The sequence below is a fragment of the Vombatus ursinus genome, unplaced genomic scaffold (genome assembly GCF_900497805.2).
Source record: "Vombatus ursinus unplaced genomic scaffold, bare-nosed wombat genome assembly UNPS02015089.1, whole genome shotgun sequence".
NCBI lineage: Eukaryota > Metazoa > Chordata > Mammalia > Diprotodontia > Vombatidae > Vombatus > Vombatus ursinus.
The window spans coordinates 5155256-5168053 of NW_020954867.1; the positions used below are offsets into that span (position 1 = coordinate 5155256).

Here is a 12798-nt window from a genome sequence, read left to right on the forward strand (position 1 = left end):
AAGAAAAGAAAAGAAAAGAAAAGAAAAGAAAAGAAAAGAAAAGAAAAAGAAATAGGGGGAGGAAAGGGGAAAAGCATAGGCAAAGAAGAAAAAAAAATAGTACATTTTGCAAATGATATGTGTGAGGGACTGTCTGATGTTGGCAACTACCAGGTGGGCGCTGTGGCAAGACTAGGGTAAGATCTGGGTATTTTTGGAAGTCAAGGCAGGGGCTGTGGTAGGCAGAGTCGTGGTGAACTGGGATGGGCTGGGTACGGAGAAGCCCTGAGGCAGTGGGCAGTGCTATGTGAGATAAGCTGGGTGCAAGGAAGTGGCCGGAGCTTGTGCTCCTGAGGCAAGGGGCAGTGCCACGTGGGAGTGGGACGGCAGAGGACTGAGTTCCCTTTGCTTAGTCCCCTCCCTATAAGCAACGTCAACCCCAGACGCCTCCATCTTGTGACCTTCCTGACTTCCTGGGTCCCTTTGTGTAGCACTGACCCCAGACGCCTCCTCCCAGTATCTGAGTCTGACTTCCTAGGTCACGTACTCTGTCTGTGCACTAATCCCAGACGCCTCCTTCCTGTATCCGGTCCTAGCCTCCTACGTCACTCCCTCCCCCTTGGTGTGCTAAACTCAGACAGCCCCTTCCGGTATCTGACCCTACAATCATTGGCTAGTAAGCGGGCTGGGGAGGAGGGGCTAAGTAGGTACTTAAGGACGAGCGTGGTCAGATCACGCGCTCTCTCTTGGCTCCTGCTCTGTTGCTCTGGCCTTGCTGCTTGGGCTTGCTGTGATGGCCTCTGAATAAAGCTCTGGTGTTGGCGCCTCCCGATGGCTCGTCTCTGTGTGTTTATCCGGCTGAGAACCGAAGACTCGAGAGTGAGTATGACTCTGGCAGCCTGCTCCTTATAGGAGGAGAGGGTACGGAGTGGCCGGCACAAGGTCGGCGCGGCCGGTACAGATATACTTAGAGAACCCTAAAGAATCAAGTAAAATATTAACAGAAATAATGATGACAGGCAAGTAGCAGGCTATAAAATAAAAACACAACTAATCATCAGTTCTTCTGAACATTACAAAAAAAACAACAGTATAAATAGAAAAAAATTCTATTCAAAATTGCTACGGAGAGAACCTGTGGAACAGGGTTACCTTGAAGTAGATAAAGAAACAAAATACTGGCTTCCTAAAAAGGAGGGGAACAAAAAAAAATTCTAATTTGGGAGAGAAAAAAACTGGATATACAAATGGAGAAAAATTTCAAACCTAACTCATAATTTTAAATGCAAATTGAATAATCCAAAAACAAGACAGTGACAAATTAAATAAGAAAACAAAATCCCATAATTCATCGCTTACAAGATACACATGTAAAAAGCAAAGACATAAATAGAATAAAAATGAGATGGTGGAATAAAATTACTACAGAATGTAAAGATTCTCCAAATAGAACAATTTAAATTGCTAGAGAAAAATTCAATGCTCAAGGCTGGGCTATGACAATATTATAAAACTACTGCCAAAGTTAATTTCCAGCTTTAATGAAATACAAATCAAACTCTCAAAGGCATACTTTATGGAACACAATAAAATAACATTCATTTTGAGAAACAAAAGATCTAAAACATCAAGGAAAATAATGGTGAAAAAGGTAGGAATGAAGGGAGAGTATCACTTTTAGGACTCAAACTATGTGAAATGCAGTAGTCATCAAAATCATTTGGCACTGGCTAAAAAAGAATAGATTAGCAGAACAGACTAGATAAGGGAAAATCAGAAATAATGGAAGTCAGTAACCCAGCATTCAATAAAACCAAAAACATAAATAACTTGAAAACTCTTTATTCAGTAAAAATGGCTGGGGAAACTGGAAAGCAATCTGGCTCAAAATAGGCTTAAATAAACATCATGTGCCATATTCCACAATAAATTCAAGATGGATCTTAATATTAAAGATATTATTTTAAAAATCATCAGAGAAACATCACACGCCTTTTGCAGCCATAGGCTGGAAATGTATCCTCAACCAAAAATAAAAAGAAATTACAAAAGATAAAATAGATAATTTTGATTATATGAAATTGAAAAGTTTCTGCATAAACAAAACTATTCTTTGCATCTAGATTAAAAAGGTAAGCAGTTGAATGGAAGGGGAAAAAAATCCAGCAAATTTCTCAGATTAGGGTTTGGTATCCAAGATACATAGAAACCAGAATTAGTGTTCTGTGTGTTTTAAAAGGTTTGAGAGATATAATTTCTGAGTAATTTAATCATTTTATTAATAATGCCAGCATTTTATTAAAAAGATGGTCATTTGGCCATCTGTCTCTCTTAGACTATTAGACAGCCAGAAGATAATCACGGCCATGAGTTCATGGCTCATCCATCAGAAGAAAGGTGTTGCCCAGGGTGGCAATCATACTGGTTAGCAATTAGAAAATGTATATTACAATGAGGGGCTGAACCTGTCATTTAGTTCTAAGTTACCCCTCCCCCAGCCTTGGGGAATCTATTCAAATAATTTATCCCCATCCAAATCTGAGTAGAGCACAATGGCTTCCCCACCTAGGTGGTGTCTGGATAAAGGAGAAGGTTGGCTCAACCTTCAGAGACTGAGGTCTTGAAATAAGGATAAAAGGAAAAGGGAGAAATCTGAATCTCCTCAAATCATTGGTTATTAATAATCACTTATCTCAGGTCAAAGATTATGAACAGTTTTCAAAAGAAGAGTCACAAACTAGTAACAACCATATGAAAAATAGGCTCCATATCACTAACAAAAGAAATGAATAGCAAAACAAACTTTTTTGTTTTTGTTACAAACTGGCAGATAAAAAAAGAGAAAACTGTCAATGTTGGAGGGGTTACAGGAAGGTTGTCACATTAGTGCATTGTTGGTGGTATCTGAAAAGCAAATGAGATAACTATACCTTTTTGAACCAAAGATTCTATTACCCCACAAGAGCCACTGATCTTTTTTTAAAGGTCCCTATATAAAACAAAATATGTTTACCAACACTTTTTATGGCAGCAAAGAATTGGAAAGAATATACTCATTGATTGGGGAATAGCTAAACAAATTGTGGTACCATGAATATAATGGAATATTACTATACTGTTGATGTTGCTGTTTATCCTTCCTTCTGGAAAAGGACCATGACATCAGGGAAGTGGTGCCTAGACCAAGTGAACTGGATTTAAATGAGGGAGGGCTATGCAAAGTTACTAGCCTCACTTTTTCCTCCAGCTATACTACAGGATATAACAAATATGTTACATACAGAGAAGCAGGGACTTATGTGAACATCATGACACGACGCAGAGTGAAATAAGTAAAATCCAGAAAATAATATACATAATGACTATAATAATATAAGTGAAAAGAACAATCACAAAACAAATGAAAGTGAACACTGCAGAATTACAAAGAAGAAGCATACTTCGAAGAGGAAATAAGAAAAGACATCTCCCCCTAACTCCCTTTCAGTGATGCAAGGTCCATTGATGTAGAACATTTAATGTATTTTCAGACTGCTTCTGATTTTTTTTCTTTTAGTCATTTTCTTTTTCCTTGAGAAAATCATGCTTAAAAAAATGAGACGGCTCTCTAAAAAGGAGGAGTAGAAAAAGAGCAATACTAAGAGACTGTGTTTCATGCCTTTACATTCATCACTTACCCCTCTTAAGACCAGAATAGTTACCTCTCTTATTATGTTCCTATGAACTCAAGACCAGACACCCTCAGTGGTCCACATACCCCCTCACTTTGGGTGAAATAACTCAAAGCAAGATATCCATGCCTGGAGAAGGTGCCTCCTGTGTGACTCTCCGCAAAAGAAAGTTGGGAGGTACTGTGCTCCCCGACACTGTTTAATGCAATTACATCCTAAGGTGGATAGGATTTGCTTCCTATTCCCCAGTCCCAGGTACCTTCTCTCAACTGTTTTTATCCGGCTTTACCACTAATTCCAAAAAAGGACCAACGAAACTTCTTCCAGCCAAAAATGCCTCTAAAATGTCAAAAATGTCACTTTTGTTCCTTGTCACTACCTAAGTGACTTCCTTCCAAGTTACACATACACACAAAGGAAACAAAAAGGATTTAAAGGAAATAAATTTTATTCCACAGAACGCTAATAGTTTTTCTTCCTTTACTTTTCCTGATTCTTTTATTTTCCCTATCCTGTTAAAGCTATATTCCCTTAGACCCCACTCTTTGACAGACTAAAGACTGAAGTGGAAAGTGTTACTACTCTAGAACAGTTGATTTCACTATTCTTATTTTCTTGTTAATTATGCTTATCTACCTTGTTTTTCTCTCTGTAATGTTTGTCAAATAGCCCACTTACTTTAGGTTTCTTATGGAATGAGATGGAAAAGAAGATTTCAAGTCTTTAAGATTGAAGATAAGATCACTAAAGAATTCAAGAACATTAGCATGAGAATATGTAGACAAGGTGGTGGAAAATTACATCCATCTCATTTTAATTCTAAACCACACTAATCCCATCTAGCCAATCCCCAAGATTTCAAGATCTCTAGGAAACTCATTTTTCTACAGGATGAAATCAGCTATGAAATTCATACCTCCTCATCATCCCTTGCCCTTGGGGTTCCCTCCTACTCCTGGTTGAAGAGGATGTGGGGTGGACATCTGGACATCTCTAGAAATGTAGCTGCTATTATTGCAGTCTTGTTCTTTGCTACTAATGCCTTAGACATAGAAGGTGCCAAATAAATGTTAATTTATTTTATTTTTATTGGGGCCTCTTCTTTGATTATGCAATTCTTTGGTATGTAATTTTCCCTAAGAATGTTTCTTTCCTTTTCCCTCTTCTATGTTGCTGTTATTTTATTTTGTCAAAGTTGTTGTTCTGAAAGTGCCACAGAGCTCACTTCAGTCTTGATCATTGACTAACTACTGCAATAATTTGCTATTTCCAAGCTTTCCTAATATTTCTGCCTATGCTGGACAAGCCAATCTATCCCTTCTCTGATAACTGAATCCTTCCATATCCTTTAAAATCTAACCCAAAGGTAACCTCCTCTAGGAAGACTTCCGTGACTTCCCATCCCTGAGGCTACATATACTACTTTCTTCTGTACCACTCTAATATGCTTATTTTATTTCATTTTTATCTGTGTATCCTAAATTCTGGTCAGACTATAAGCACTCTGAGAGCAAAGTTTGCTCTTAACTAAACTTTGTATCAAAGATTTTTTCACACAGTAGTCAATAAATGTTTGCTGAATTCAATTCTCTCCTTTGAGGCACCTAGAAAAATAATTCAAGAGTGCATTTAGAATGAGTCTTCTGAGCAAATACTTTTTGATAGAGTAACTTAAGAAATAACCTTGAAATGTGAAGTACTTTGCAGACCTCTAACAAAGCAACTTAAAGAGATGGGATTTAATATTAATGCTTCCCATGATATTCCTTTTTAATGTTTCTAGCAAACTCTTATTCAAATTTATGGCTGCAGTAGAACACCTTTTTGTGTTCCTTCTCTCAAGTCATTCTGAAAAAAGGTTATTCATATTATTAAGCAATTTTATATGTAAAGAATACGTGTGATTGCTATCTTACAGCAAAGAGTAATAGGAAAATAACATATTGGTGCATACTGAATAAACAACAAAAAGTAATACTTGGTTAATTCTCTATGACAAACAATCCCATATCCATTAAAAGAATTCCCAGTCATTTACTCCTGAAGAAGTAGAAGTAGAAAGAAGTAGAAGAAGTAGAAACCAACTCTGGCTTGGGTTCTCTCTCTCTCTCTCTCTCTCTCTCTTTCTCTCTCTCTCTCACTTGCACTCACACACGCGTGCACACACACACACACCACTCAGCTACAATATTCAATCCTACCAACCACAAGATTATGCATGTTTGTACATATAATACAGCAATGACTATAAAGAAAGAGAACAGTTTTGTCTCTGAATCAGAATTTTCTTTCATCTGTATTTCTAGCTAGTTGTACCTTTGCTAAATAAATCTGACTTCTCAGACTCAACATCATTTCTACCAGCTTGACTCCTTCATACTGACCTAGATCTCCAGTGCTACCTGATTCACCCTTCCTACCAGTTGATCTGACTTCCTACTTGCCCTGTCTTTCCAGCCTGCCCACAGTACCAGGCTTGCCCATTCCATACTGATTCTGCCCTGCTCCTGCCCAAAATATAAGAATGGATTGAAAGACCAATCATTAATGATTCTAGGCATAAAGCTTTAAATTTGGTGACATCAGACAAACTTCAAAGTTTCACATAGAAGAATCAGTCTATAAAACAATAGCCTGACTTACCTACAATGAAATGTTTCTCAAATTTAATGTCAGCTTATATAATGGAACCTGAAAATTTTCTAAATCCCTGATCTTATCCACATGAGCTTTTAGACAACTTGTTGGACAGGTCATGAATTAATCAAATTAAAAAACTATATGAAATTTAATCAGATGTCAAGGAAACACTGAGATCTAAATATTCTTAAATAACTGAATCCTAGTCACTTAGCTACTACAGGAAAATTTAGCAGATAATTATGTCCTTAAATATCAGAGTTCATCTTCTAATAACTGGATTAAGTCACTATAACATTGCAAATCTCATTACAAATGCTGAACCATAATTGGGAAAAGTAACTGATAATGTCCAAAAATGTTACCCTAAAATTTTTAGATATTGATCAAACAAAAAGAAATTGTTAATTATTTCTAGGTCACAATATGATTTTTCATCATTTAAATAACTGACATTTTATGTAGTACTTGACATATTTTCTTATTTAATATAAGTCTTTGAGAGCAAGGAGCACGATCATTTATCTTCTTAATGCCCATGGTACCAACAATAGATAGTACCTTACACAGATTGGTGCTCAATAACTGATGATTGAATAAAAAGGTATCAATATTCAGTTTTAGGGGTACTCCACATAATTAACTGAAAGTTATTCCATGTCAAATAATTGACTTCCTTAACTACAAAAGGTTCTCCCAAAATATTTTAGATAAGCAAATAATTATAATAAAACATATCTGGTCTTACCATTAGAAAAGCATATTTTGAAAGTGAAGACTTAGAACATAAAATTTAGTTTGCTTTAAATTAGCAAATACATGATCCTAAGAGTTGATACAACTGCTATTTTTGGACTTAACTTTTAAGCCATGCTATTCAAAACAAAAGCATGCCAATTTGATCAAATTAAAATTGACCAATAATTGTAGGTTAAAAACATTTTCATGCATGTTAAGAATATGTATTTCCTTTTGCCAACTGAAAGCAATAATGTAAACACCTCAAAATGCAATAATGTAAAAAATTCAATAACTTATTGACTATTTTTAAAATATTACTATGCTTGTACATGCATTTTTTTAAAATATTGGAGTTAGAGCAATGCAGCAGAATTGTTAATGGAGCTCTAGAGCACAGGAAAAATCAAGAATAACCTTACCACATCATCAGTCAGTGTCCTAATATTTAAATGCTGTAAATACAAAAGAGATCAATCATTTAGTGATTTACAATGATATTTTTTCCTGCATTCAGATGCTAAAGTATTTTGAGGGGGAAAAAGAGCATTATACTTTAGTGGGATTAAATTTTTGATAAATTTTTAATGAAATATATTAAGATATTTTTATATTCTCACAAAAAGAGAATTTCAAACTTCTATGAATTTCAAACTTCTATTTTACTAACATCTTGAATTTTCAACCAAAATCCAGGAACTGGACACCTAAACACCATATATTCTCTCAATTATTAAGTTTTTAAAAATGGAACCACAAGATAAAGGATCAGTTATATACTTAAGTTAGAATCTCAATGTTACTCTTCACTTCGGAAAAAAAAAAAAGACAAACCATGAAACTTTAAATAATTCAAACATGCAAAATAAAGTACTTTGCTGGCTTAATTAACTAAAATTATCCTATACAAAAAGTATGTATGAAATAATGTTTACATCTATAACACTTCTGGTTGATTTATTACCACTGTTCATAGTGGACACTTTTTAATTTCATTTCTAGACTCAAAGAAACTCTTTGCCAAGGCAATTCAAAGAAAGTATCATAAGACCAGTTTAGAAAAAGAATAAATTGGTTTCCTGCAAAAGACAGGGCAAAAGAAAAATAAGCAATTCAAGAAAATGGAGAATACAGATTTTTTAAAGCCTAAATAGTCAAACACATTCTTTTATTCAAATAGCAAAAGCAACCCACAGTACCATTTCTTGTCCCTCTCCCTCAAAGCACTGTTAGCTTCTTGAAAGCAAAAGAAAGAGAATTTCAGGGAAACTGTTTCAAACCAATAAACTAGTTCTTTATCTCTATATAAAATCTTAAGTGAATCCTATTGAAACTAGCAGAAAGTGGTTTATAGTATGTTCTCAAACCACTAAAGTTGTCTTTTTGTCTATCCTTTTACCTCATCTAACTTAAAATAATTTTAAACTGTAGAATGGAAATAACTTCCCAAATATTTCTCTGCTCTTCAGCCTAACTCTCAACCTTCCTTAAAATTCAAGCAGTTAAAAAAAATACTAAATCCCCTTTAACTCTAGAGATAGAAGCAAAGATAGATTTTTCCTTTCTTAAATTTATTACTTTTTTATTTTTAACGTTCTTTTAGTTTTGAGTTCCAAATTCTCTCTCCCTCCTGCCACTCCCCCATCTACTGAGAAAGCAAGCAATGATATCAACACCTGTGTGATCATGCGAAATGTTTCCAAATTACCTATATTACCCCCAAAAAACACATTTCCATATTAGCCATATCACTGCCTCCCCCTCACCCCCGCAAAAAAGAGGCCAGAAAATTATACTTCAATTTGTACTTAAAGTTAAATCAGTTCTCTCTCTTGGGGTGGGTAATATTTTTTATCATTGGTTTTTGTTTTCTCCACCTATGAAAATGATCAAACGGGGAAGGATAGAATAAAAATGATTAACCAAGCATTAGAACCTAAAGCAATAGTTAAAAAAAAAAAAAACACCTAGCTAAGCTCACAAAGTTCAAATCATGTATTCAGAAAAATCTCAGGGAACTGAAAAAAAAAAAACCTTAAAGATATGCTTACTGAATAACTGACAATGATATCTGTGGAACTGTGTTAAACAGGAGAAATACCAACAAACTAGAGACAGATGAATGTTTTCCACCTTCTCCTTTATTAAATTAATGAAACTCCTGGTAAAATTACAGAGGTGATTATGACAGAAGTCTGCAAATTTAAGAAGGGACTGTGTGATCAGAAGGGACCAGACTAGTCTTGTACTTTCTTTTTTTACATCATTACTAGATGAAAGGAAATGCCTTTGATATAATATAGCTAAGGTTTCAGAAAGCCAAATAATGCCTGACTCTTTTTGAGTCTTTTCAACAGAGGATTTAGAGACTCGAGAAAGATCAGTGAGTAGTGTCAAAATCAAATAGAAAAGGATCCCTGATGGCAGCATATTGACTTAGAAAACCACAAATTGGCATTATCTATTGTTACATTATATTTTTATTTATTTTGTTAAACATTTCCTAATTACATTTTAATCTGGTTGGGGTGAACTCTGGACTTTTGCAAGTTGCTAAATTTGACATCTGTGGGCTAGATAAGAGTAGATTTAGGTGAGATTTTAACTGGCTGAATAACCAGAAAAAAAATTAAGAAAAATTATTAAGTGCTCATTGCTCAGTATTACCTGGAGTGAAGTCTTATAGAGGCCTGCTGGAACACAGTATCACTGACCTTTTATTTACCATTTTTATCAAAAACTTGAATAAAGGTATAGGTTGCATAAATAATAAATTTTGAAAGGACAAAGCTGGAAAGTACAGATATTATGCTCATTGACAGAATTATAATCCAAATACAACTCAACGAGGATAAAGCATTCTACGAAGCAGGCATGAACAAGGGTGTACAAAGAGAAGAGAAATTAAAGGTCATATTTAGAGAACAGGCAAGTACTATAACTCCAATCTGCCTAGTGCTTAGAGTAATCTGAAATAAAGCTGAAAAGGTAGGTTAATGCCAAATAGTAGAAAGCCTTGAATATCAAACTAAAGGAATCTGGATTTGTTCCCTAGGCAACCAATTAAATTATTATAACAGTCTAGAAAAGAAGTAGTAAGAGCTTGTACTAGGCAAGTTGGCAGTGCAAATCAAAAGGTTATGTTACAATGTGGTGTCTTCAATTCCTTCCATTTTTGGTAATGTGGTAGAAATGATGATAGGGATCATCAACCTACCAACTGGAAGTACAAGATGTCCCTTGCACACCAAGTATCCACAGCTCAACTCTCCCTTTTAATGCCATGCTTAACAGGAGAAACCGTCTGTCCCTATTTACTAAATTAGGGTCAGATTCTCTTGCTTGTAGCCCTTTCAAATATAGATAAACATTATATAACCTAAAAATTTCCAGTATGGAGAGGTACTGCATTACTCCTAAGGAGGTGGAGCTGAAAGCAAACGTATGGCTACATGTGTATGGTATGATCTGTAGTAGTAGGGTAGGGCTCCTGGAGTTTGGGATCTTGTCCCTTTGGCTCCTGTCCCTTCCTCATTTGCTAGCTAATAAAGGAGTAGGAGCCGAGTGACTCTGTTCCTACTTTTCTTCCCTCTCGTTCTGGTGGCCCAAGGGAACTCTGCACTTCCTGCTGGATTTGCCTGCAGATCTGAATCTGAGTGACTGAAGTGAGTCAAGTGGTAACAGGGCTTTGCTCTCTCTCCCTCACTTCCCAGTACTGCACATTAAGAAGTTGACCTTAAGGGGCAGCTAGGTGGCGCAGTGGATAGAGCATGTCCCTGAAGTCAGGAAGACCTGAGTTCAAATCCGGCCTCAGACCAAACACTTGACACGTACTAGCTGTGTGACCTTGGGCAAGTCACTTAACCCTGATTGCCTCACCAAAAAAAAAAAAACAAAAGAAGTTGACCTTAAAAAGACCCCGCTAGATTTTAGACAGGCATTACAATAACCAATCTAACATGTAGAGAAATAATCCATGCTTTATATGTTCACGACAATTACTCTGGTTTTATTACATAAAATTAGTAAACTTAAATGTTGTTTAGCCAGCTAGAGTTCCACTTCCAGGACCCAAGATGATGGAGTAAGAAGTCACAGCTAGGTGGCGCAGTGGATAGAACACCGACCCTGGATTCAGGAGGACCTGAGTTCAAATCCAGCCTCAGACAAATAACACTTACTAGCTGTGTGACCCTGGACAGGTCACTTAACCCCACTGCCTAGCCAAAAAGGGAAAAAAAAAAAAAAGTAAGTCACTCTCACCTTCCCTTACTGCCCTCTGAAAACCCAGAAAATAACTCCCCAGGAAAATCCCCAAGCCAGCAGAAAGACAGGCCACAGCAGTCTTGTATCCCAGGAAGCATGGGAGATTGAGGGGAAAGGCCCCTCTCGATCTGGGGGAGGAGAAGCAGTACAGAACGGGAGGCATCCCAGCAAACCAGCGGCAAGCCCCACCTCAGTACACCAGGGGGAGATTCTGAGACCCAGGGTGATAGAGCAGGCAAGTGACAACACTAGGACCCCCCAAGAGCCTCAATAAAGGCAGGGGAACCAACAGACACCAGCTCAGAAAACCACCATGGGTGACAGCATTCTCCAGCAGCCAAATCACCCGGTGCCTCAGCACTCTGGAAAGGACAATTCGAGGAAGCAAATTTCCAGGCTGATAGACATCCACCAGCAACAAAATATCCCTGTGCAAGGCCCAGGTGAGCAAGCAAAGAAGCTTGGTAAGTATCTCCTTCGCTCAAGCAGGAGAGCTCAACATTTTTTTTTTTAAGTCAGGAAATAGGCAAACAACATGAGCAAAAAGCAGAAATAGACAATGACCATAGATTTTTATTATGGGGAAAGGGAAGATCAGGACACAAATTCAGAAGAGGACAACATTGTCAATATACCCACATCCAAAACCTCAAAGGGGTATATAAACTGGTCTCAAGCCCAAAAAGCCTTCTTAAAAGAGTTCAGGAAGGATTTTAAAAGTCAAATAAGAGAGGCAGAAGAAAAATTGGGAAAAGAAATGAGAGGTTGGCAAGAGAAAGTCAATAGCTTGGAAAAGGAAGAACAAAAATTAACTGGAGAAAACAAGTCATTAAAAAGTAGAACTGACCAAATGGAAAAGGAGGCACAAAAACTCACTGAAGAGAAGAACTCCTTGAAAAGTAAAATGGGCCAAATGGAAAAGGATATATAAAATCTAATAGAAGAAAACAACTCATTAAAAATTAGAATGGGGCAAGTGGAAGCTAATGACTCTATGAGAGAACGAGAATCAATAAAATAGAAACAAAGAATGAAAAAATAGAAGAAAAGTAAAATACCTCATTAATAAAACAACTGACCTGGAAAATAGAGCCAGGAGAGATAATTTAAAAATGATTGGTCTACCTGAAAACCATGATGAAAAAAAGAGCCTGGACAACATCCTTCAGGAAATTATCAAAGAAAACTGCCCTAAAGAATCCACCAATCACCTCCTGAAAGAGTTCCCAAATTGAAAACGCCAAGGAATATTGCATTGAAAAAACCAAAACCCATAGTCCCTACTCTCAAAGAACTTATATTCTATTAAGGGAAAAAGGAAATCCACAAAGATAAATAAATACAAAGTGTATACAAAAATTCTACAAAGTAATTTCAAGAAGGAGAAAGCATTAACAAGGGGGGAGGGAGGAATTCAGAAAAGGCTTCATTTGAAAAGTGGCACCTGAGCTGTATCTAGAAGAAAGCTAGGAATTCCAAGACGCAAATGTGAGGGGGCCATTTC

General features: G+C 36.5%; 1 protein-coding gene across 2 annotated transcripts in view; it reads right to left on the minus strand.

Annotated features, from left to right (window-relative positions):
- The window catches only part of DIAPH3 (diaphanous related formin 3), a 426288-nt gene that overhangs the window by 376459 nt on the left and 37031 nt on the right, over positions 1 to 12798 (minus strand). The window contains exon 2 of one of the 2 annotated variants that reach the window (XM_027846175.1): positions 7451 to 7483. The exons of the other annotated variant lie outside the window; for it this stretch is intronic. The gene's annotated coding sequence lies outside the window, so the exon portion shown is untranslated. The remainder of the gene's footprint in view (positions 1 to 7450; positions 7484 to 12798) is intronic. 2 annotated transcript variants of the gene reach the window in all.